The sequence below is a fragment of the Accipiter gentilis genome, chromosome 19, assembly GCF_929443795.1.
Source record: "Accipiter gentilis chromosome 19, bAccGen1.1, whole genome shotgun sequence".
Taxonomy (NCBI): domain Eukaryota; kingdom Metazoa; phylum Chordata; class Aves; order Accipitriformes; family Accipitridae; genus Astur; species Astur gentilis.
Genome location: NC_064898.1, coordinates 3,547,317 through 3,571,577, shown reverse-complemented (window position 1 = coordinate 3,571,577; position 24,261 = coordinate 3,547,317). Strand labels below are relative to the sequence as shown.

The following is a 24,261-nucleotide window of genomic DNA, read 5'->3' as shown; positions in this document are numbered from 1 at the left end:
CTGAGAGTCTTCCTTTCTTTCTTTTACAGGAAACAATCCCACTAATGACACCATGTGAACAACTATTATACTAGACATCAGCATCTTCACCTCAGCATGTATACTCCTTTGCCCCCTCTTCGCATTAACTTACTGAGATCAATATCGATGGCAAAGACAACAACAGCTAGGTGCCCCTACCTCAACTTCTCTTTTCCTGTTAATCAGAGTAGATATAATTGCCACTGCTCAGACACCAAGCCCATGGGACCACGCATTGGTAAGGTATAGTGGAAGTATGGGAACATTGCGGGAAAGGACAGGCTTAATCCTTTCTACTTTAGTTATGCATGAAAATGAGATATACTTAAGAAGTGGATGGAGGTGGGACAGGAAAAATTTTGTTCCCCTACTCCAAGGTACACCAGGAGAAGAAACTAAAGTAGGATGCCAGGTAATCGGCAAATCTACTCATTGGAAACCAACAGAAATGACTGTTTAGAATGCTGATTCCATTTGGACTAGAAAAGACACGAAAATTTGCAATTATGACAACCTAGATTGTTGGTATAATTTCACCTTAGTACAACCTGGTTTTGTGACGTGTGGATGGGCCCACCGTAGAGTAGGACTGATGATTAAATTTAAGATTAACATGTGCAAAATACAGAATATGTGTACAACGGGGTCCCATGGGTTAATGCTTATGTAGGCTCTCATGAATTTGCATCTGACACTTATCCCACTAAATCTCTAGATTTATGTGCAGTAGTATTACCTAACAACATCGCCTTTCATAGACGAGAGTGGATTATAAAAAATGAAGATGAGGATCGAGACATTCCATCTTTAAAGGGAACAATAGGAGACATCATTTCAGTAGGATGCCAAATTCAAAATCACACTGAGTGTATGACAGTTTTAAGCATTATTGTGGGCTATGCTGAAGGAAAACAAGGACACAGTCCTGATAACACACATACCTGTCCTTTTGGGCATGAATGTTGGTATAATCTTACTATGTCCTGCTCAATACTTAAAATGTGCCTTTGGGCAGACTCCAAATTTCATTCCAACTTAAGCCTCCAATTCAAAACTGCTATCAAGCAACCGTCTTCACCAACTCTGCCTCCTATTAAGTCATCTCCTTACATTTATAACACCAGTCCTTTTTTAATTAAAAATCTAGGACAGCAGCAAGTTTTCTTTAACCCTAGGTGGTGCCTAAAAAGCGTGGAACTTGCAATACACATGAATGTGTCAGCAATTAGATCAGATTGTTCTGCCTTTTTGGGAGTAGCTTACACTGGCTGGCTGGCATGGTTATATGGATGAACTCTCACATCTCCAAAAAAACCAAAAAGAGATGTGACTGGTGTCTTAGGAACAGGACTGGGAGTATTGAACATCATAGACGCTGAAGTCATATTGAACAAATTAACTGCTGCTAACTACGACCTAAACAAATTAGAACACACACTAAAATCATCTTTATTGGCATCAGGAGCAAGTCAATGGCTCCTATCAGACATTCTGCCTCATTGGGAATGAATAGATGAAAATGATCCTACAGTGGGATGCTGGGGTGGTTTGAAGGTCTATGTCACTTCTCACCTGTCAGCTTTCTTCCTGAGCTCCCTGTCTTTTCAGTCCTGTGAGGTCTATCTTAGAGCTCTTACTTAAATAAAGGTATGACTGGTAAAGTTAGGATGTCTGTCTATTCTGTTTTTTAAGTATCTGTACAGAAGAAATGGAGGGACTTAAAGGCAAAAAAGAGAGACTCATACAAGCAAATGCATCAGGGTTACTGTAATGAGGAAGGAGACTCAGTAAAAATGTCTAGTGAATCTTCTGGTGGTGATGTTACCTTGACAGTTTCCTCTTCACACTGGAAGGCCAATACTATAAAAGAGTAAGGTCACTGGGCCCATGGATAAACACGCTATCTTAGGAAAGCACCAGTATAGTTTCTGTGAAGGGAGATACTGACACTGTCACAAATTTCCAGCAGGTTTGTGAGTCAGGAATTACGTGGACAAAGACACACCAAGGAACATACTTGTATTTTCAAAAAGCATTTGTGTAGGTTCCTCACTCAAAGCTATTAAATAAAGTTACCATGGAATTGGAGTATATGTCCTATTCTGACTTGGAAATCTGGTTGAAAGATGGAAGCAGAGAGTACAGTTTAATGGTTACTTCCCAGGGTGGAGAAAAGTCAGCAATGCTCTCTTCCAGAAATGTTTGGGTTTACCAATGTTGTTTTATGCAACAATCTTTGATCTTCATCAATGACCCGGAAAAGGGGATGCACACTGAATGATACTTGGATGGTGTTAAACTCTTTTGGGTAATCAAATGCTGTGCTGGTGGAAAGAACTCCAGAAGGCCTCACAAAAGTGAAAAGGTAGAAAGATGTAAAAAGATGGCAGATAGGCTTTGAAGTAGGTCAGTGTAAGGTAAAGAACAGAATTACTTGTCAATCCCGGAAGATTAAATTCATGAAGTCTTGAAGTTGCTGTTGTCAGCTCTCTGAAATCTTTGGCTCAAACTGCAGCAGGAACCAAAAAAACCACACCAAACAACAGAGATGTAAGGCATCATCAGGAAGAGTACTGAGAGCAAGAGAGAAGGCAGTTTGCTGCTCTGTGGGAAATCTCAGTGTACTCCTGTCTTGAGTACAGTTCTGGTCTGCAAGGACACAACAAATTTAAAGAAAGATAACTAAAATGATTCAAGGGGAGAGATTGGCAGTCTGACAAAGTAGGAACTAAAAGGGTTTGGGTTCTGATTGTGAGAAGACAAGGCTGAGCAGCATATGATCAAATTTTACAAATCAGGAAGGCCCTGTTTAAGGTGAATGCAGAAATATGGTTCCTGACACAGTGGGTAGTGGGCTTCTGGAATCTGCTGCCTAAGTAGGCTAGGAAATACACAGTGTCAGCAGGTTCAAAAAGGGATTAGATGCATTAGTGGACAACAGGTGTGTAAATGGATTCTAAAGGGAATAGGCAGGTGTGTACAAACCAGACATGTAGTATCTCTATTACAGCAACTGTAGATGCTGGAAGAGCACAACGAACAGCAGAAGGTAAGCAGGTCTCCCTAACTAGATTCTCCTTCGCTATTATACTTGTTTTATACAGCAGAGTATTACTACTGCAAATTTTACATTTAAGTTCCCTGCATTTGGGGAAATTGCAGGGACCAGCAAACTGGATATGTAGAATATGGGTCCCACTCTGGAAAAAACTGTGTTGCTGATGGTGGTGCCACTGCTGGTTACCAAATACGGGGCTAGATGGACCGTTGGTCTGACTCAGAAGGGCATTTTCATTGTTGAGAAGATTCTGTGTATTTCTAAGGTACAAAGCTGCCCTTGTCACTGTAGTCTGCTATTTCCACACAATGTTTTTACAGACAGAAAGCTGTGAGAATACTGCTGTGTAGGATGTTCTTTGACTGGGATGTTCATCATTGTCACTTGAACACTGAGATAGGAGCAGTGTCTTCAACGCACACATTCTGTGTAAAAGATCTGGTCTTTGGAGTTCTGTGGCACTGGCTTTCTCTGTCATACTGTAAGAAAAATATTTATTTTGTGCAAATATTTTGAATCTTTCTTAAGTATACAGTTTCTGTAAGCAACATACATTTATCCTTATTTTTGCCTGCACTTTCAGGAGGTGGCAAATCTAGTAAAAAGTCTGCTTACAGTCATCGGTGCCCACTGAGATGTGATTTGCACCTCGAGTCCCGTGTTCAGTTTTGCGCCCCTCACTGCAGGAAAGAAGTGGAGGTGCTGGAGCATGCCCAGAGAAGGGCAACCGAGTTGGTGAGGGGCCTGGAGCACAAGTCTGATGAAGAGCGGCTGAGGGAGCTGGGGTTGTTTAGTCTGGAGAAGAGGAGGCTGAGGGGAGACCTAATCGCTCTCTACAACCACCTGAAAGAAGGTTGTACCGAATTGAATATCAGTCTCTTCTCCCAAATAACAAGGGATAGGATGAGAGGAAATGGCCTCAAGCTGCACGGGTTTAGGTTGGCTATTAGGAAAAATTTCTTCACCGAAAGGGCTGTCAAGCACTGGAACAGGCTGCCCAGGGAAGTGGTTGAGTCACCACCCCTGGAGGTGTTTAAAAGACATGTAGATGTGGTGCTTAGGGACATGGTTTAGTGGTGGAGTTGGCAGTGCTCCATTAATGGTTGGATTCAGTGATCTTAAAGGTCTTTTCCAACCTAGTGACTCAATGATTCTATGACATTTCTTGTGGGAGAGACCGAGTCTGCCCACGGGAACATAGCCAGGGCTTGCACAGATTGCACAGCAGAGCTGTTCTCTTTCAGGACTGCATCGAAAAGGCACTGGGCACTTGTTCCTCCCTCCTGTAGGCAGAATATGGGTCCTTAACACTTTCCTATTATTTTCTGAGGAAACTCCTGCACAACACGCCTAGCGGAGCCACCAAACGAGTGCGTAAGGCGGTCTTAGGCGGCTTGCGGGTTAGCTGATAGATCTCGCCGGCGCTGAGGAACGGCAGCTCCATGCTGCCTCCTGCCGCCCGCGGCGGCGGGACGGCCTCGGCCTCGGCCTCGGCCTCCCTCAGCCCGGCGGCGCCTCCTCACGGCGCGGCCGCCCAGCCGCCCTCACCAACGGCCTGCGGGCCGCTTCCCACCTGCCTCCCTTCGGGGCGAACCGGGGGCCGGAGGGGTGAAGGGGAGCGAGCTGCCCCCCGCCCCGGACCGGCGGGAGGAGCGGTGTCGGGCGGGCTCCCTCCTGAGGGCCGCGCACGCTACTGCGGCGGGGGCGCCGGCCACCGAGCGCCCGTCACTTAACGCGGCGCCTTGTAGCCAGCACCGCGCCGAGGGGGCGAAACCGAGAGGGGGTGGAAAAAGCGGGAAGGGGGGGGGGGGGGGGGGGAGGATGCGAAGAATTACCTCCAAAATGTCGATTTCTTAAATTTTAAAGAGTCTCAGTGCGGGCACGGAAGAAAAGGGCAGAGCGTAACTGCGGGGGGCCTCCGTTACACGGCACCTCGTTCTTCTGCTCGAAGCCTTCGGCCTCTCCAGGCGCCCTGACAGGAGCTGAAGGGGCTGCTGCAACCTGCCCCGTCGGTGAAAACGGAGCGAAACGTTTGCGGACGAAGTACGTCGGCCCGCTAGCTGCTCTCGGAGTGACGCGCGTAGTTTTGCAATTTCAATCGCTATATGAATGTGTAACTTTGCTGGTTGCACACACGTGCAAGCGCTGCACAGGAAAAAGATGGGTTCCCCAACCCCAAGATGTTGTATCTCGGTAAGGCCAGATAGATGGCAGCGGGGGGATTGAGGGGAAATTGGTCAGCCTGTGCCAAAAAATTATACCCGTGACTGCAAGTGCAGGATCCTTCCTGATAATAAATATAAAATTGTCGGACAAAGTATTCCTCTCTTTTCTGCCCGTGCAGTAGTACTTTTGTTTTCAGGAGGAGCGGGACAAACCCCAAAACATAAGGGCAGTTTGGGGGCCTGAAAAGTGATTTTCACGTAATAGTTCTGGCAACTTATCCTGGTAGGACTGATGTAGCCTGTATTACAAGATGAGGCCTTTTAACTTAGTTTAAAACTTGAATGAAAATGAGGCAAGCTGGTTACATGTGTTAGCAAGTTCAGAAAGTGCGAGGGAACTCATTTAAAGGTTTAAAATACTAGTTACAATGTCTTGGCTAACATGGTGTTGAAGTATGTTTCTCACACTGGAGGAAGCCCAGAGCACATTTCTGCCGATCTGCTGAGTACGACTTATGTTTTTTTAAATCATAATGCTCTAAACACTCCCATGTTCGCCCGATGTGTTGCTCATAAACGCAGCATTTTATCCGTCGCGGTGAGAAGAAATTACATCACTTTTCTGTTTGCGTTTTCCTGTCAGGGCGCCCCTGAAACTCTTGCACTCACTGAAGCAAAACCGAAGGGTTTGGTGAGCGATTCCTGCTACTTTTCCTGCTCTTTCTCCGCAGCTAAGCAACTTTATTCCTTATTGTTTTACAGCAATCCTTCAGTAATTTGTGTCGTTCGGGGGAGTAACTTGGTTCGCTAGTCCACGGGGTGCGCACCAGCAGAAAACGGACCGCGGTTCGCCTGTCAACCGCCCGCCCGCTCCTCTCGACCCCGGGCCCTTTCGCGTTAACCCCCGGCTCCGATTCTCCCCGAGCGCGGCAGTTTCCGCGGCCAAGGACCGCTGAAGCGCGGTGCTCTGCCGCAGCCCGGCAATCCCGCCGGTCGCCTTTCTTAAACCCAGTTACTGGCTTTCGGCAAAGGATTCGTACCGTGCTTGTGCGGCTACCGAGGGTCTTCCGGGGGAGGGAGGCAGCCTTAGTCGCGGGTTTCCCCGGCTGGAAAGCCAAGGGCCGGACTGGGCCCCGGGGTGCGAGCACGCGTGGGGAGGGGGTCCTGGCTCTTAGCACACCCCCCCTCACACACACACACCCGGCCTTCATCGCCTGTCAGCGGTGCTCCGCGCCTCCCGCCGGCGGCGGCGCGGAGGACAGGGCTGACTGGGCGGCGGGCCGCCCCGGCCGGGGATCGCTGGCCCGCGGGCCCTGTGACCGGCGGCTCCGGCCGGTGCCCGCGCTGTGGCGGCGGAAAGCGGCAGCTGCGCGGGCCGGCAGGGGGCGCTGCTGCCCCGCTCTGGTCCCCTTCGCTTCCCTCGGCGGTTCCATTGGAGCAGCCGGAGACAAGTTGGCGCCATTTTGAAGCCGACAGGGGGACCGGGGCGAGCTGCGGAAGGGGAGGGGGTTAGAGGCGATTGGCTGCGGCGACGGCGGCAGCTCCTCTCCCAGCCCGGAGCAGCGGCAGCGCGGAGCGGACCCGCCTGGGACTAGCGAGGAGAGGGCGGACTGCGGCGGGGTAAGGAGCCCGGCACCCTCGGCCGCGGTTACCCCCACCCCGTCCCCGCTCCATTTTCCCCCTTTTTTTTCCTGTTGGCGGGGGCGAGGGGGCGCCCGCTCGGACCGACCTCCGCGGCCAGCGCTGGAGAAGGAGGAGGGGTAGCGGTTGGGGGGGGGGGAAGAAGAAGACCTCCCCTTGGCCCGTGGCGAAGCCCCCACTCCCCCCCTTCCCATCCCCCTCGCCCCTTCGCGGGGCTGCTCCCCTCCCCCCTTTCCCGTGGCCGGCGTCACAAATTAAATTTGCCGCCCCCCCCTCAAAACGCCCCGGGGCCCCGTGAGGGGGGTGACCTTGGCTGGGCTGTGCGCTGCCCCCTCGCTCGGGGCGGGGGCCTGAGGGGGAGGAGGGGGTAACCCCCCCCCAGGTGGCCCGGCGGGCGGTGTCGCGCGCTCAGCGCCGGTGGCGGGAGGCGGCGGCGGCCGAGGGAGGTGGGGGGGGGGGGGGGGGTAAGGCGGAGGGAGGCTGCTCGGCCGTTGTGGTGAACGATCGCGGTTCCCTCGGGTGTCCCCTCCCTGCCCCTTGCAGCCGGCCTAGTCCCCGCTCGGGCTGTACCGGGGCTCCCGCCGCTTCGCGCCGCTGCCCGGGCTTGGCGAGGGGACACCCCCCCCCCCCTCCCTCGGCCTCCGCCCGGTTCGGTCCCTCCGCTCCGCACTTCGCAGGGATCCTCAGCCGTGAGGAGCTGGCGGCCGCCGAGGACCTCGGTTTGGTGGGTCCCTACTTGTGCGAGCCCGTTTCTTTCATGCTGGCTTTTTTTTTTTTTTTTTTTTAATACCCGCCTCCTTGTCTCCCCCCCCCCCCCCCCCCCTTTCTTTTTCCCTCCCACTTTGCATCAGGCTCTGTTAGAAAGCGCTCGGGAAGGAGGGGGGGGGGGTAGTTGCCGCCGCCTGGTAGGTGGAAAACTATGAATTTTACATCTGAATTGCCAGATGGAGAATGGTTAATTTATAGGTTATGTATTGTTTACGTTGAGAGCCTCTGGTCAGGAATCTAGGTATGTAACTTCATCCCGCTGCAAATAAATCACTATCTGTTCTTCAAAACAAATCAACAATTAATGACGGTGAACAATCCTGGAAAATTAAACTGCAGCAGACCAGCTCCTACAGAGCTGGATGTTGTCGTGCAAGCCTTATTCTGACTTTTATGTTTGCTTCCTGCACGGTTGCTTGCTGAGAGCTGTGATTATTTTGTTAGACGTCCTCTTTTCCCTTTTAACACAACTGCTGAAGTATTCTCGTGTTGGTCTTTGTTTTGTGTTTGCTGGGTAGGTGCTTTGGCTGTAATTGATTTTTCTGTGCTGGGGATGCAATAGAAGGACTGTTGAAAATTTGAGTGGCTTTGTAGTTGAAAATGAGTGTCAGATCGCATTTTGGGAAGGAGATAAGGTGACGTGCATTCCTTCAGGTTTTCCCCTTCCGAACTAGTGGAATTGTTCTGCTTTCAGTTGATGGAAATTTTGCTTGGTATGTCTTGTATGCATTATAGATATGCTCTAAATATTACATCTGCTTGTGTGAAGTAGTATCTTAAAAAGGTGTGAAACAGCTGAATGTATGCTATGCTCAGACTACCCTAAAAGAAAACGGTGAGTGACAGACAATCAGGTAAGAAAGATAGTTTAACGGAGGTGTATGTATCGTGTTCATCACCGGCATTTGAAAGCGTGCACTACTGGAGAAAGTAGTTTAGTACTTTAGTACTCGCATGACATCTTGTGTCTGTGTTTGAAGCAAGGTTGTACTTTATTACTGTGAGGTGTGGAAGGTGTGTGGTGTTTTGTTTGGTTTTTTTATGATATAGTTCTTATACGGTAGTATTTGCCTATGTGTCTCTTGCGTTCCCTTTACTAGTTACTATACAAGCTGGATAAACTGTAGTTCAGTTTTTGATGAAATAGCTAAATAGATCAAATTAATGGAAAATCATATGTTTCTAAAGCTTGTACGCTTTTTTTTTCCTGTGTGCCATATAAATATTGGATTTAGGCTGTATCTAGCAAGCTTATTTATGGACTTAAATTGAGCAAGTCAGCTAAGTCATTATTAAGCTGTAATTAAAAATATAAAAACCAACAGTCATTACTAGCATTTGGAAAAGCATAGTAATATAGGCATGACCTCAGGCATTATCCATTTTTTGGCTCTAGAGCAGGAGGCTCTGTTGCCTCCTGTAGATCAAAAGAGATGCATTTTCTTTTGGGATACGTTGCTTTCTACCAAGCTCTCAGGTTATGCTTTTTTCCTCTCTGTCTTTTTCTTTCTTCAGTCACACAGTTTATATTCATACCCATAAAACCTCTTACTCTTCTGTATCTGGAGGAGGCTTTTAGTAAAGGATTTTCATTTAAAGGTTTTTTAGAGTAAATGGTTTTTCTTTAAGCCTGAGTGTGGAAGAGGTGATAAAGGCTACTTGTTGCACAAGGAGAATTTTCATGGGAGCAATGAATAAGAAAATGTGAATAGTAAAAGCATGCAAAGTAGGAAATGGAGGAAAATATGATACTACAACTCATTATTTTTCCCTACCAGTTTCATGCTAATATGCCTTTCCCTTAATATTACTTATCCCAAATACATACCTTTCTCTCTTGACATAGTCTGCCCCGCCCCCCTTCAGACAAGTTCCTTTATTGGAACCAAAAAGTAGTTCTGGTGTGTGGTACTGACAAGTGGTAAGGTAGTGTATCATACTCCTTTTAACAAGTTTCTAAAGTAATGGTGTTTTTACTGTTAGCACAAAATGTCAATACTGCAAACTGAAATAATCTTTGGAAAGACAGAGAATATTGGAGGCTTTCAGTCAGTTTTGAAACTAACCGGTAAAGGAAAACTGAGGAAACTATTTTTTAAAAGGATGTGTTAGTGTGACAATCCTTGGTGGTGAAGTGTTGTGTTGATTTACTGGATTTGTAGATCCTCTGGACTACTTGAACAGCATTGACAGATCCTGGAAAGAATCATGTGCAGGCTTTTAAAGAATTGCAAAATATATGCTTAAAAAAGCCACAAAAAAACCCCAACCAATAAACAACTCTCTTTGTCCTCAGAGGTTCAACACCTAAAAGTTAAGACTGTGCATGTATGTAAATGACATACCTATTGGTCTTCCACTGGTGACATCTTCAGTTGAATGTAGTCTTGCAGAAAGCTTGATTTTTTTTATTTTATTTTTTTTCCTGCTTAATTCTGACACTTCAGTAAAATATATCAAAAATACAGTGTATGAATGAAAAGAAACTGTGTTATTTTAGCAAGTTAGTGTTAGTGGTTATTTCAAAAGCTTTTTGGAACATTTTGGATTCTACAATAAAAGTGCTATAAATGTAATTACTCTAACACATCTAACTTGAAACAGTTCTGTGAAATACAACTAATATTTCAACTTAGTTTTTAAGACTCAGAATGTTAACACCCCTGCTCCTTTTAAAGGTTATTACTGTGTGTCTCTGCACATACTGCTTTTCAACCTTTTCTGAAGTGTGAGGAAGTCCTTGAAGTAGGTTCTGAGGATTAAGACCTCCATTACTTTGGCCCCATCTGTGGAACTTACTCTTTCACATCCCGTCCCAAGCATTGGAAAAACATTCTGCATAATTCTGCTTGTTTTATACTGCCTGATCTTCAGCCCTGTTATTTTAGCACATGACAACTTTGGTATTAATATGCTTAAAGAAATAAGAAAAGCGCCATACCTCATTGGGAACAGATGGGCGTGTTTGTACTAATCATCTTGTGTCTGTCACCATTTATATGGTAGTACCGTAACCAGGGATCAGGACCCCATCTGGGGTTTTCTAATTTAGACCCTGTTCTTTTAAGATCGATTCCAGACAATACTAACTGTGTGTACTTTTTCTCTGACTTAATTAGAAATCCTTGTGGATGCTTCTGCTGCTGAAATGAGATGCTTCGCTTGCACACTTTCTAATGGACAAAAAAGACACAAAGTTAGCAGTCAAAAGCGTTATTGTCTTAATTGCTTCCATTGTATAGTCACCTAAACTACATTTTGTAGGTCTTTTAAGGAGGACTAGATTCAGCTAAAGCATAATTGTTAACCACTTAGAAAGTAACTGTTGAGTGAGGTTTTCCACCTTTTGTGTCAGTATGCCAATTGGTTGTCCACTTCTTTCAAAGCAGCCTCTGGTTCTCTCCGAGACATCCCCAGTGTATCTGCATCGTAGCTCAATTCAACATCAAGAGTCCGTATTCTGAAAGTGTTAGAAAGGAGGGGGAAAAAAACCCCAAAAATCAACAACTAATTTTTTTTTTTAAGAGAAGGTGGGGAAAAAAACCCCAAAACAAACAGTTATCCACACGGAGGGCGAACATACTGCTCACGAGGAAGTCTTTAAAAAAAATATCTGCATCACAACTTTCTGTATGTCATCTTTGAGCCAGCTTGAGTTTGACTGTGCAAGTTCTATTGGTACTTGGATACAGAGTTTCAATGAAGACAATCAGATTTCTGGGAAGTCTTTGTTTGGCTCTGCATTTGTTAGGTTTCTGTTCTCAACAAAAAAGAATTGAGATGAGTTGTCAGTTATGAAAAGTGAGCAAAAGATACTTTATGGAAACTTTTTACTATCTTCAGGGTTGTTTTTCCCCCCCTGCATCTACCCACTTAATTCGAAAGAGTTTTCATGGGGAAAATGTACAGAGGTGCTAGGTGGTTTACAATTAGGTGTGATACTATCTCTGGTAATTATTTTGATGTTTGACAGTTCGATATGAAGCATTGTATGTAGTTCATTCCTGTACATAGAAACAAAGCTTTTTATGCCTTAAGTTTGTGAAAGCTTTGTGCAGCGCAATGTCTATGGATACTCTGTGCGCCATCCAGAGCTTTTCAAAGGTCTAAGGAAGACAAATCGTGGACACCTAATTCATGGTATATAATAAAGTTTACATTGGGTTTTCTTCCTCTGAAAGTATGAACTAGTCAGAATAAGGCTATAATATTTTGCTTTTCTGGTTTTTGGAAATGAAAGAAAGAATGAGCCCAATGGTAAACTCGTCAGAAGATTTGTGAGGGAGTTTTTCAGAGAGATGGCAAGTAGGAGATGCATTTCCCTTCCACTTGCCCAGCTTAGATTATGCAGTCCATAGTTCTTGGAAGCATTTCTGTAACTGAGGGAATTAAGAACAGAGATTTTCATGCATGCACAATTTTTAGAAAGAAATATTCTGTGCTTATTTCTAATGGCTGGTATATCTGCACTTTGCAAACTCAAAACATTTAGAAAGTCTTCTCCAAGTTACAAATGTTGCCTGTAGTAAACTCTCCATCAAGGTGTTTGTACAGTGTTACATATGAGCACGTTTAGAGTAACTTTATTTCTTAATGGATCATTGCCCCCTTATTCTTCTATATTACATACAAAAATGCCTTAAAACAATATCCAAATTCCAATTTCTTTTTAAAAATAGGAAACTGTTTTAATTAATTTCTGTCCTCATAAATACATGTTTAATTATTTAGTCTTTAGTTATGATTTATATATAGTTTTTTTCAACTTGCTGTATTTAGGTATTAGAGCTGCGTATCAAAGTTGGCTGACTTATTTTCCAAAAGCTGGAAAATGTGAAATGAATTGACAGGGGACTGTGGAAAGGGAAAGCATATCTGGTGATTTGGGTGATTGAATGTCGCTTTGGAATACTGGAATTCTTTCTTTCTGTCAGTTTCTTGTGATCCCAGATAAGTCTGTTTAAACCAGACTTTCCACAAGAGCTTATTAGTAGTACGTTGATTTCCTGGGAGACAGGCTGTAGACCCTGACTACTTCTGCATGGCACAACAGAAGCTTTAGTTTCAGACATTGTGCTGGATAATACAGTGTACTGTAAAAGTTGTGCCCTAAATTTCTCTAACTCTGCAGGCAAAAACTGGGGGGTTGCTCTTAAATTTCATTTTGTAACTCAGGTTACTCATCTATAAAATGGGAAGAATACCCATTTTTTTATGAATAATTTTGTGAAAGTGTTGTGAAAACAAGTTAATTCTTACGGCACACTAACATACTGCAGTGGTGAGTCCTGTACAGGAGCCCAGTAGGAAATTAAGTCTCTTCAGAGCAAGGTTTAAATAGGGTGTCATAAGGGACACACATTAAATTACAAGGAGAAAAGTCGAATGGCTGCTTTGCTTTGAATGAGAAGTCCTGTGGTATGGAAGAAGGTGGTGAAGGATCAGGTAAATCACCTCCTTTGTGTGTATTGTCTTGAATACTGTATAAGAAACCTTAATTCTGATGTTTCCTAACTCTTAATAACTGATTTTGCAACTGGTTTAATACTTTTGCTGTTCCTTTTTAAGCAAACTTAGTAAACAAATTCACTGTATGGAGGTGCTCCTGTGAGTCATTTAGGTTGTAACCTTTAGCTACATGTAGCTACTACTAATTAAATTAATGGAATGGTATTAGTAGCAATAACTTTTTCTCTTTTAACCAGCATTAAGTGGGGTGAGGTACAAGAGCTTTTTGGTGGATTCTTACAAATGCTCATTATTGGTAGAAAAGCATATGATGATTGCACGTTGTACAGCAGGTTGTAGAAAGGACTGAGTTCGGTTGTATGTATGTTCCCTTCCCACAGCTGATCTTTCTGCTCTGGTCTCTCTCTGACTTCTCTGTCTAGTTTGTCCTCATACCTCTTCAGGCTTCTGAGTCCAATCCTTCATTGTCTAAGTAAATCCTACTTCCTCTCTCACCTTGTTCAACAGTGTTTAGACTTCCAGGCTTGAGGTTCCTAAACTGTGGTGTATGGAGTATGTGTGGGGTTTTGGGGAGGTGTTTTTTGGGGTTTGTTCCCCAGCTCCCATTAACTTTGGTTCTTGGTTGCATGCCTTTTCCATGGCCCCTAAACTTTCTACACCATTTGCCTGATACAGCTTGTTGGTCCCTGCAGTGGAGTTGGTGGAAATAAGTGTGTCCATACCTCAGCTGTTTCCATGCTAAGCTGAGCTTTTTGTCTTGAAGTCTTAATGAAGACAGACTGCTCTTTAGCTGAGAATCTGGCTGAGGTGTGGACAATTCCATTTTTTTCTGCTAAAGAAACAGCAACATCTGGCTGCGAGCGGACAGGTGGATTAGTGATGGATTCAGTTGTCAACAGGATTTACCAGAGATGTTTGTTAATCTTGAGGTTTGGCTATGTTAACCTTCTAACTTCAGGGGAATTGGGAGACAGCAACCTGTAATGTGCACATGAACGGTTCTTGTACCTTAAGTAATAGGTGGGAACTGTCTGAACTGTGGTATCTTGATTGTATGCTTACAGTCATAGTGCAAGCAGCTCTATTAATACTTTAAAGCTTGCTCCTCTCAGTTGCAAACCCCATCCTTTTAACAATGAGTGAAGATTAGTTTCTATTGAGGTTTTTTTACTGCTATCTCTTATAGGCTTTACTTGTGTTCCTAACTTTCTATGTGTGGAACATAGACCAGTAGGTGTGTGTGTAGGGTTTTTCATTGTTGTTTTGATTTGGTTTTTTATTAATGCTGATGTGCTTTAGATTTCTCTCCTGGGTAGATTTTTGTCCTTCTTGGGGGGTGATGTGGTATGGGGGTATTGTAAGCAAGTGGTCCAGTCTATTAAAATGAGGTGTGTGGCCTTACTATGTATCAGCACAAATCTGAGTGATCTGTGAGTTATGCCAAGTGAAGGCATAACCTGCATACTAATGCACACAAAGAGTTTGGCTATCACTATGCAGCGAATATGGCACAGAATCACAGAACATCTCAAGTTGGAAGGGGCCCATAAGGATCATCAAGTCCAACTCCCTGCTCCTTGCAGGACTACCTAAAGCTAAACTGTATGACTAAGTGTCATCCTGATGCTCCTGAACTCTGACAGGCTTGGTGCTGTGACCACTTCCATGGAGAGCCTGTTCTACTGACTGACCACCCTTCTCGGTGAAGAACCTTTTCCTAATGTCCAAACTGAACTTCCCCTGACACAGCTTCATTCCGTTTCCTCATGTCGTAATGTGAGTGATGAGCTGCAACTGAAGGATAACTAAATATTAAGCATGAATTTCAAAAGGAAAAACAAACCATGGAGTTTGAAAATTTTCAATCAAGAAGGTTAGTGTAGCTGTAATAGTACATACGCTCCTGGTTGTACCTAAGCCAGGATTAAAATGTATAGGTGTCTATATAAATTTCTGAAAGGAGGGTGCAAAGAAGATAGAGCCAGGCCATCTTCAGTGGTGCCCAGTGATAGGACCAGAAGCAATGGGCACAAACTGAAACACAGGAGGTTCCCTCTGGACATCAGGAAACTCATTTTCACTGTGAGAGTGACCGAGCTCTGGCACAGGTTGCCCTGGGAGGTTGTGGAGTGTCCATCCTTGGAGATGCTTAAAAGCTATCTGGATGCACTCCTCAGCAACTGGCTTTAGGCAACCCTTCTTGAGCAAGGGCATTGGACCAGGTCACCTCCAGTGGTCCCTTCCAACCTTAACCGTTCTGTGAAAACACAACCCCACAGGGCTAAATAATTCTAAGGGATGAATAATTATTAAAAGAAGTTACAGGAGTGAATAGGTTATTGGCAAAGAGAGCTTACATGTTAGTTGACTGTAGGGATAAATGTTAAAGGTAAGTTAGACTTTGCAGATTGAAACATCAAAAGAGTCTTCAGCTTCAACTTTTTAAAGTGATCTTACTGGTAGGTTCCTGTATGATAGTGGATGAATAGACTGTCACTTGAAGTTTCTTCTAGTCCTATGGTTTTAAAAACCTACCACTAATGCACATAGTTCACCTGGTTGTAGTAAGTCTTCATCTAATTTGTGCTTTGTAATCACAATTATGGGTTCGTTCTCTGTCTTCAAGGACAGTTATTTTTTCAGTCTATGGTTTTCTGTGACAAAGTTTTGCAAAAAGCAAATAAAAATGTTCTAGTTAACTGGGGGGAAAAAAAGCTAAACTCATATAAGCCATTTGGGTAGACAACTTCTATTTGCAAAACACCCAGCTGAATGTGATTTTGGTACTAAGATTTCTGTATGGAGCCCTAATATAAGTGTTTGTTTGTAATTCGTATTGATTAGGAGTGGATGCAGTGTTATTTAGCACCAACATCTGACTTTGCAGTACAATACTCATGCTTTCTTTTAGGTCTTACAATTCAGTCCATCTCACTGGCATTTTTTGTTTGATCTTTAGTAATTCTGTATTGAATGATTCACAACAGGGTGTGAGACATTTAATTTTGTATTTTTTAATACTATATACAAAGTTAGGAATGAAGAGAGTCTCATTTATGTATATAAATGCTGACTCTTTACTAAAGCAATTTTGTATTGGTTGTCCATCTGTGAAATTTTACAAAATGTTGGTTTGCTTCTAGCATGCATAGTATTCTTAATGTTTGGGTTGGGGGGGGGGGGGTGGTGTTGGTGGTTTTTTTTCTTCTTGTTATTGTTGTGGGGTTTTTTTTGTAAGAGTGAAAACTTTCATGGTAAGGCTCAATAAGGCTTTTTTTTGCCAAATGGTATACTAAAATAATACCAAGTGCTGTTTCCTCCCAAGGGGCAATACAGTGATTAAACTTGATTTGTACCTGATGTCTGTCTGTTACAGTTGTATTCTGCTGTCATGTTCCCCTTCTTTTCCCCATGGCTGCCATGCCACTCTTGTGTGTTTTCTTTTCTCCCCTTGCATATAAATACTACAGACATTAGCCTTCTAAAACAATGCAATGCAAGATATCTGAGGTTTTCATGACTTTTTTATATTTGTTATGCTGTTTTGAAAATGGAGTTCATGTAAAGGAAAACGAATTCCTACTTTCTTACCCCCATTCCTTTACAGCTGTTGGAGAAAGGAGACAAATCATTCTTGCCCTACTAAATCTTAAAGTATCTTCCCTGCTAAAAGAGGACTATGTCAAAATTACAGCCATAGACTAGTGATATTGTGACACTTTTATACTTAGGCTGGTTGTCAGTTCTCTTGTTTTGGAGTAACAGTCTAAGAACTTTCTGTGAGTGTTTCTGGTGATTCTGCTAAAAGAAGTATTTTGCAGAGTGAAAGGCCTGCGTTTTCAAATAATTATTCATGCAGCCTACAACAGCAAGATACTAATCTCCTTCATATACTGATGGAGGTCTGCCATATTCTATTTGGATATTTTGCTTCAGCTATTGACCAGAAAGTTGTTCCAAAACTTTAATTTAAAAACTAGAAGTCATACGCTAATTATCTGTTTTTCTTCATTGCCTGAACTATTTATTTTTGAGCTTTTTGTCTTATGGTGGTTTTTTTTCTTTGGGTGGGATCTTCCAGTATTTCTGCTATTTGTAGTGATTTCTGCCCCTCTTCCACTTATCCTGTCTTTTGTCGTCTCTGTAGATATGCTCTCCTGATGTAGTAGACTTTGTACACTTTTTCCAATTTAAATTACCTTGATGATAGGTGCTGGTAGTTGTACATAGTATTCCAAGCAAGTTCTTGCCAGTACTTTAAAATCTGTGTTAGATGTTGAGGTTTTGGATTTGTGGATTTCTTGTTTGTTTGTTTTTTGAAGGACCTTGTCTAGAACTAATTTTGTATAGCACTAGTGTATAGTCTTGTGGTGATTTTCTATGCCTGACCTAGGCATAGGACCCCCCTTCAACCACCTCTTTTTTCCTCTTACAGTTGACTTTCAGACTTGCAGCATGTATTCTTGTTTGGAGGTTCAAATGCAGTCTTTATACTTAAACATTTCTGTTTCTCTAATCTTTTATTTTAGTGTTTTACTGCTTGCCAATCTGATCCATTGCTTCATCTATCCATCTACGATTTCCCCTTTAGTGCTTACATAATAAATGATTTTCAGTGCAAGGGAAGTGCATATTGTTTTATCACAGACTGATCAAACATAAATTGTCCCAGGGTAATACGATAACCTTATAAGTTACATTTATCCCTGTATTTAAAATTTTTATTTTAGCATGTGGATTTTTTCTAAGCTCTTGAAATAGTATTGATATCAAAGTAGTGCAGCTGTAGTGGCAGTATTACTTTTTTGCTCTGTGTTGTTAGTGACAGTGCTGCCTTTACTTTCTTGTACTACACCTTAATTTTTAAAGTGATTTTAAATTTTTAAAATTGAAGTGTACTACACCTTGATTTTAAATACCTTTAAAAAGCTTTGCTTACCACACGGGTTCATGAATTCTCACATCGTGTCTGTGCAGTTGCTTTGATTTAAAAATGTGAAGTTCTTAAGTGTAGACACAGTAACTTCTAGTTGAATGTACCTGTTACCATTTGCCACAGGAATGAAGTTTTACCTGCTATTTCTTTGAAAATTGGTATTCAATCTTCTCGATACCCAATCATTACTGTGCAGTAGTACTTTTTTTCCTTGGTTTTAGCTATTGAAGTCTTTTTTTTTTTTTTTTTTTTGAGTTTGTTTACAATAGCCATCTCAGTTTGGCTCTAATTCTGTCTTTATTCCTGTATTTCCCAGTCCTTGTGGTACAAATCTCTTGTCTTGAAGGCTCTGATTACTACTTACAACTTTTACTAAGTGGTTGTTTGAATTCACTTAGTAGTATGGAAACTTTCCTTGCACCCCAATCAAGGGGACAAACAGTTTAAAACTCACTGTTGTTCCTTTGGCATGAACATTGCCCATGACCACCATGTTGGAATTGTATACATCTCCAAATCACTTTTGCTTTCAATTTGTGCCTTTCAAAAGAGAGACTGCTTGTGTCAATTTAATATAAACTTTCATTGTCTCTGAATGTTGGCAAAATCATAGGCTGTGGGATTACATACTTACGTGCTACTGTTTGTGAAGCTTAAGTTTTTGTCATGTGTATGTAGGTTGGAGAATAGCCTGTATCTTGACTAAATGTGACAGAGGGTGGTTCTGGTCATCCAAGTATGTGCGTGTGGCTTTCTTGACAGAACAGTTTTTGCATTCCAAGTTTCCCACTGACAGCAGTATTCTCAGATGCAGTAATAGTTAACGAGAAGGCTCATATGGACAAATTTCACTGCTTCTCCTCAGTATTGTATAGCTCAAATATACAGACAGAATGCTGTGAACATTTCTTACCTTTCTGAAAATCACCTGTATGGGTAATGTTGGTGTGTGTGATAGTTTCATGTGGTGGAATGGAAGCAGAATTATCCTGTGACTGATCCATGTGCTATTGGTTCACTACCTGTGAAATGCTGAAAGATGTGCAGAACATTTATTCTTATGGTCTCAACTGATACTCAGAGCTCACTGAGTTGCACTCTCCATTTTTCTGGAGGTATAAACAGGATTGCAAGTGTGTCCATTGACAAACGTATTTTAAACACTAGTATGTCAGATTTCTTGCCAGAACCAGAAAGGCAGAGTATCTCAAAGGCATCCTCTAAAGAAGCCAGATGAATATGTCAAGGTGAGGTAATGTATGAAATGAGTCTTCCTTCACCAATGGTGAACTTCATGGGCTTCGTGCGCTTTGCAATCTTGCATAATTCTCCTTGAGTGTTGTTTGTAGTAGTTAAATTACCATGCTTTATTTTCAAATCTCATCACTATTATTTCAAAGTAGTGTGCCTTCTCACAAAACATTGGCATTTCAGGTTAGTACTGATTAGTGTGAGTATTCTGTATGAGCAACTGAGTTCACTTTTTAATTTTTTTATCTTTGTTGCAGTTCATAACATCAGCAAGAAGGATGGGAGAAGTCTGATTTCTTGACATAGGTCAATACATGCACTTAAATTTTAATCTTGCTTAGACCATGCCTTTAATGTAGACTCTAGGTATTTTTTTGACTGCATTCTTTAGTAAACTCTATTCAAATCTTTCTGAAGTATAGGCTGTCAAGGCATGGACATAATCAATAAAGACAATTTTTGTAGGCTTTATTAAAATCTAGAGTCTGTAGAGAATGTGCATATCATGGCTTTTCAGAAGCTTTGGGCAAGTTTTCCTGGGGGCAAAGAATATATTATAATACTCTTATGCTAAAGAGTACTGTTTCCTAAATTCATATTTGTATTCTAGAGAAGAGGGAAACTACCATCTTTTTAGACAGCACTGTCAGATTTGTGATACATTGAGTTTAGTTTTCTTCGTCTTGGATTTATTCTTGGACATGATTGAGTCATTAACACTCAACTGAAGATCCTTTACATAAGATATATAAGTATTTCAAGTTTGTCAAAGCTGGAGTGAGTGAATTTTCTTTTTTTAAATGGAGACTGTTAAGAAAACGTAACAAGAAGTGTTAGCAGCTTCTCTAATGTAGCTAAACTTCATAGCGTTTCATGGTGACCGTTAGTACATGAGAAGGTTTCATCCTTTGAAGGTTAAGGTGAAAAGGTCATTGTCAAAAAACTTAATGGCTTTTTCTCAGACTTGATGAAACTTAACCTCTATTCTCTGCACCTGTTTTTCTCCCTGCTTCTCCTCCCCACTATAAAAGTGTTATCTTTTCACAAAATCCGCTACATCCAAGCTGTACATCCAATACTACATTTCTGATTTTGTGAGTATAATGACATCCTACCTATTTGCAGCTCCTTCTATGCATTCTTTTTCCATTTCCTTAAGAAATTTTATTTTTGTAGAGCAAAATAAATTATTTACTACAGGACTGGAAATGTTTAGTAAGGGTATTAGGTGAAAACTGCCATGTTCTTGTCCAACCAAATTTAAGTTCAAGCCAATTTGAATGACTTATTGTACTTTTTTTGCATGCAATATTGCCATTTTTGTAATTTCGCATATTTGCATTCAATGCTAAACACTGAGGACTGGTCATAGCCTGCTTGTTAGGCACTTGCTGTTTTTTAAGCTTTTATGTAGTACGCTTGCGTAATATGACCACCTAACAAACAATGAGGTGGAATGTTTTCCCTAGGATGTGGCTGACAAATATATTGCAGATGTCTATTTTACTAACATGATGTTTTGTCAGCCTATGCTCTTTTCCACTTTGTGAAACAAATAATTACACTTTTTAAAAATCTTAACCAGTATTTCCTTGTTCATTTATGTTTTTACTATTTTCTTTCTCCATCAGAATCTTTTGCTGTAGTCTTCCAACTTTTAAGTCCTTCTCGTTTCTTTTCCTGCAGCCATGCACAGAAACAAGAAATTATAATTGTAATGCCTCCAGTCCATGTTACTTAGTCTTGGGTAGAAGTATGAAAGCCGAGATCCCACAGTAACAGGGCAATTTTGTTTTTCCTTAGGTTGTTGATTGGTTTAGTGGTGAATTCTGTTATATACTTTCTCATCCTATTTTTTTTTTTTTAAACTGGGTTTATTTCAGTAAAAATGCTATTTCATAAATGGCAAAAAAAGAAGAGGCAATTTCATTATTGCTTTTAATCACATCTGAAAAAATGCTGAAATTTACAAGTTGGGTCACGTACCTTGTGGAAGCTGCAAGTGGCTGCAACACCACTGGAGAGAGCTGTATGCTGAGATAAGTTGATACTGAATACTGTCTACTTGCTTAATTTTTGGGAGACTTTCTCTAATGAAGTTTGAAAAAATCCTAGCAGCAGAAATGGGGACTTGCCTGGGATCATTTCCTTACTGATTGCAAGGGCGAGTACTATATTCTATGTAAGTTGCTTAAGATTTTTTTTAAGCAGGCATATGCTGACTTTGGTACCATGGCTTGTCTTAATGTTCTGTTCTTTATTCTTATGTGTTAGTTCGTTTCCTGAATCCTCCAAATCCTCTGTATATTGTGAAAATATCTTTTCTTGCAGTTACTACCTGCACATCTTTTAATTTTCCACAAAGTGTTTACTTAATATGTTAATAAAGAGACTTAATGTGCTTTGCCATAATTTCTAATGAAAGGTTGCAAAATAGTGTTTCCTAACTTAAACAGGTGATATTACTTATGTATTGACTGTCAAAGGATTGCCATTAATGAGACTTCTGTAGTGAAACCCAGTATTTTTCATGTCACTTGCTGTGCTGAGAGTGTTACTTCTGCCTTATTTGGTTCTTCATTCCAGAAGACCTTTAATTAGTGGTTTCTGTAAATTCTTCCTGTATCAGTCCTTACTATGTATAGTGCTGCCTTACAGAAATAGGAAGCTAACGTGCTCTTGATACTATGAATAATACTAGTAACTTGATGTAATGATAGTTAAGTAAACAGTATAGCAATATAACATTTCTAAAAGAGAATGGAATGTATTCATCTAGACATTATATCTGAATCGGTATGAAAAATTACTTGGATTTACATGAGTGCACTTCATCCAACACTCTAAAGTTTTCTATTTTACTCAACAGCAGAAAATTAACTGCCAAGTTTCAGCTTGGAGTGGCTTTTTATAGCCAAGTTATAGCAGTAGATTTATTATGGAAATAGATTTAATTTAGTGGTACTTACATAATGAAAGTCTTTAACACCTAAGTCACTGCTTACCTTGATAAATTGTTGTCAATCAGCTGTACGCAGCAGGAATTTACCAGGATGTAAAGATTTTCTCTAACTGGCTTAAATCTTGAAATTATTTCTGTTTTATTAATAATCCTGCTGAAGTGGAAAGATGCCTGCCTCTTCCACTTCTGTAAGTTGCTGAGTAATCTCTTCAGAATACCTTGTTGCATCTTTTGTGGAAATTACAGTTTGACCAATGTCTTCATACATGCTATATTGTTGAAGCAAAGTTAGTCCTCTCAGAGTATTTGTAATCGTTTATATTTATTCATACAAGGATGTTACCTAGTGAGGGTGCAAAAATTAAAAAAAAAAAAAAAAAGGATATAAATAATAAAAAGAAGTGACAAACAGTGTGTTGACAGAGGAACAGAGCTTTGGAGTGAACTCTGTATTGTGGTTTATGATGTGAAAAAGATTTAACTTCCTTACAATATTCCCTGAGACAACTTAGGGAAAATGTTCGTGGGTCTTCTAAACTGTCTTGGTATTCTTGATGGAATGGCCTATGACAGTGAGAGGCCACTGGTCATATTGCTTGATAGTGGAGAACCGGTTGATGAGTATTTGCAAATCCTTTTTCTTGGCTACACTTTCTTGTTGTTGGAGTGACATGAACTGTGTAAACACATACAGTTAAATCTTTACAAGTTAGAACTCTCTTCTGTGCCAGAAATTTATTAAATTCGCTTAGGCTTCTAATAGCTCTGTGAATGTGAAGACAGTGTTATTCCCAGCAGCTCATTGTAAAATGTCTTGCAAACTTGGATTTTAAAGTATAAGTTTGTATAAGTCAAATTTCTGTAAGCTTTCTTAAATTTTGTATACATAATTTAAAAATACTGGTCTCAAGAGGTAACTACATAAGTAATTATGTATAGTCCAGTGAAAGTTCTGAAAAATAAGAATGATGAAGTTTGTAAATTTGATCACTTTTTGTAGTGATCTATGTCCTCATGTTTGGATGCTGGATTTTAAAGAGGAGGCCATAGTAAGGCACGAGACAGACTTGCAAGGAATATAGGAATTGATTTGCTAAAGCTTGCTTCATCTCTTGGAAAATATTTCTACAAAAATATTTGAAGGATTAAGATTTAAACACATGTATGGATCTCTGAAAAAGTACCGTTGACATATGACTTCATGTATGTTAAGGCATAGTTTGTTTAATGATTAGCACAGTTAATTAAATCACCGTAGGCGACATGAACTGTCATCCAAACAAAATACAATTAAATGGGAGTGTGGTTTAAGTCCTCCTTTTAGATCATTGACTTAACATCTGTGACGATATTTATTGACCTATTAAATATATTGCATAGGTACTTAATATGCAAGATATTAATCCATGTTTTATGTGCCTCTGTGTAATCTGTATTTTACACTATTGAGCAAGTAGAGTATGCATAGTTAAACTATTCATAAAAAATTACGTACTATATAGAAACCATCTGAATATTGAATCTTTTAATATTTAACATCATTGCCAGTAAACTTAGCTGGAACTGAGTAGCTATCCGGTCCTGCCTATTATGTACAGAACTACTAATTTATATTTTATTTATTTGAGTTTGACCAAACTTTTGCAATGGTACTCATTACTAATTAACTCTTTAGAGTAACGAATTGTTCTCCATCTATGGTCTAGCTGATAGTCATAATTTTATGTTAAATACAGTCTTTTGATTTAACTTTTGTCACAGGAGGTGGATTACTTTAATCCATCTTATTTTAATGTCCAATAAATGCAACTTCTGCTTTTGTTGCTTTGTCCATGCTTTAATTTTCCTGTTATCATTGGACAAAGAGTCTGTATTTTGTCTTCTTTCTTGTCTCTGTTTCTTCTCTTGTATTAGTTTCTTCCACCCCCCCATCCCCCAGTATAATTTAGTTTTTAATTTGACAAGCTTTTTTATACATATCATTTTTCAA

At 41.2% G+C, this 24,261-nt stretch overlaps 1 protein-coding gene across 3 annotated transcripts in view; it reads left to right on the top strand.

Annotated features, from left to right (window-relative positions):
- Positions 1-6,730: 6,730 nt before the first annotated feature.
- Positions 6,731-24,261, top strand: part of PDS5B (PDS5 cohesin associated factor B) — a 115,618-nt gene continuing 98,087 nt past the window's right edge. For all 3 annotated transcript variants that reach the window (XM_049822911.1, XM_049822913.1, XM_049822910.1), the window contains exon 1: positions 6,731-6,864. The gene's annotated coding sequence lies outside the window, so the exon portion shown is untranslated. The remainder of the gene's footprint in view (positions 6,865-24,261) is intronic.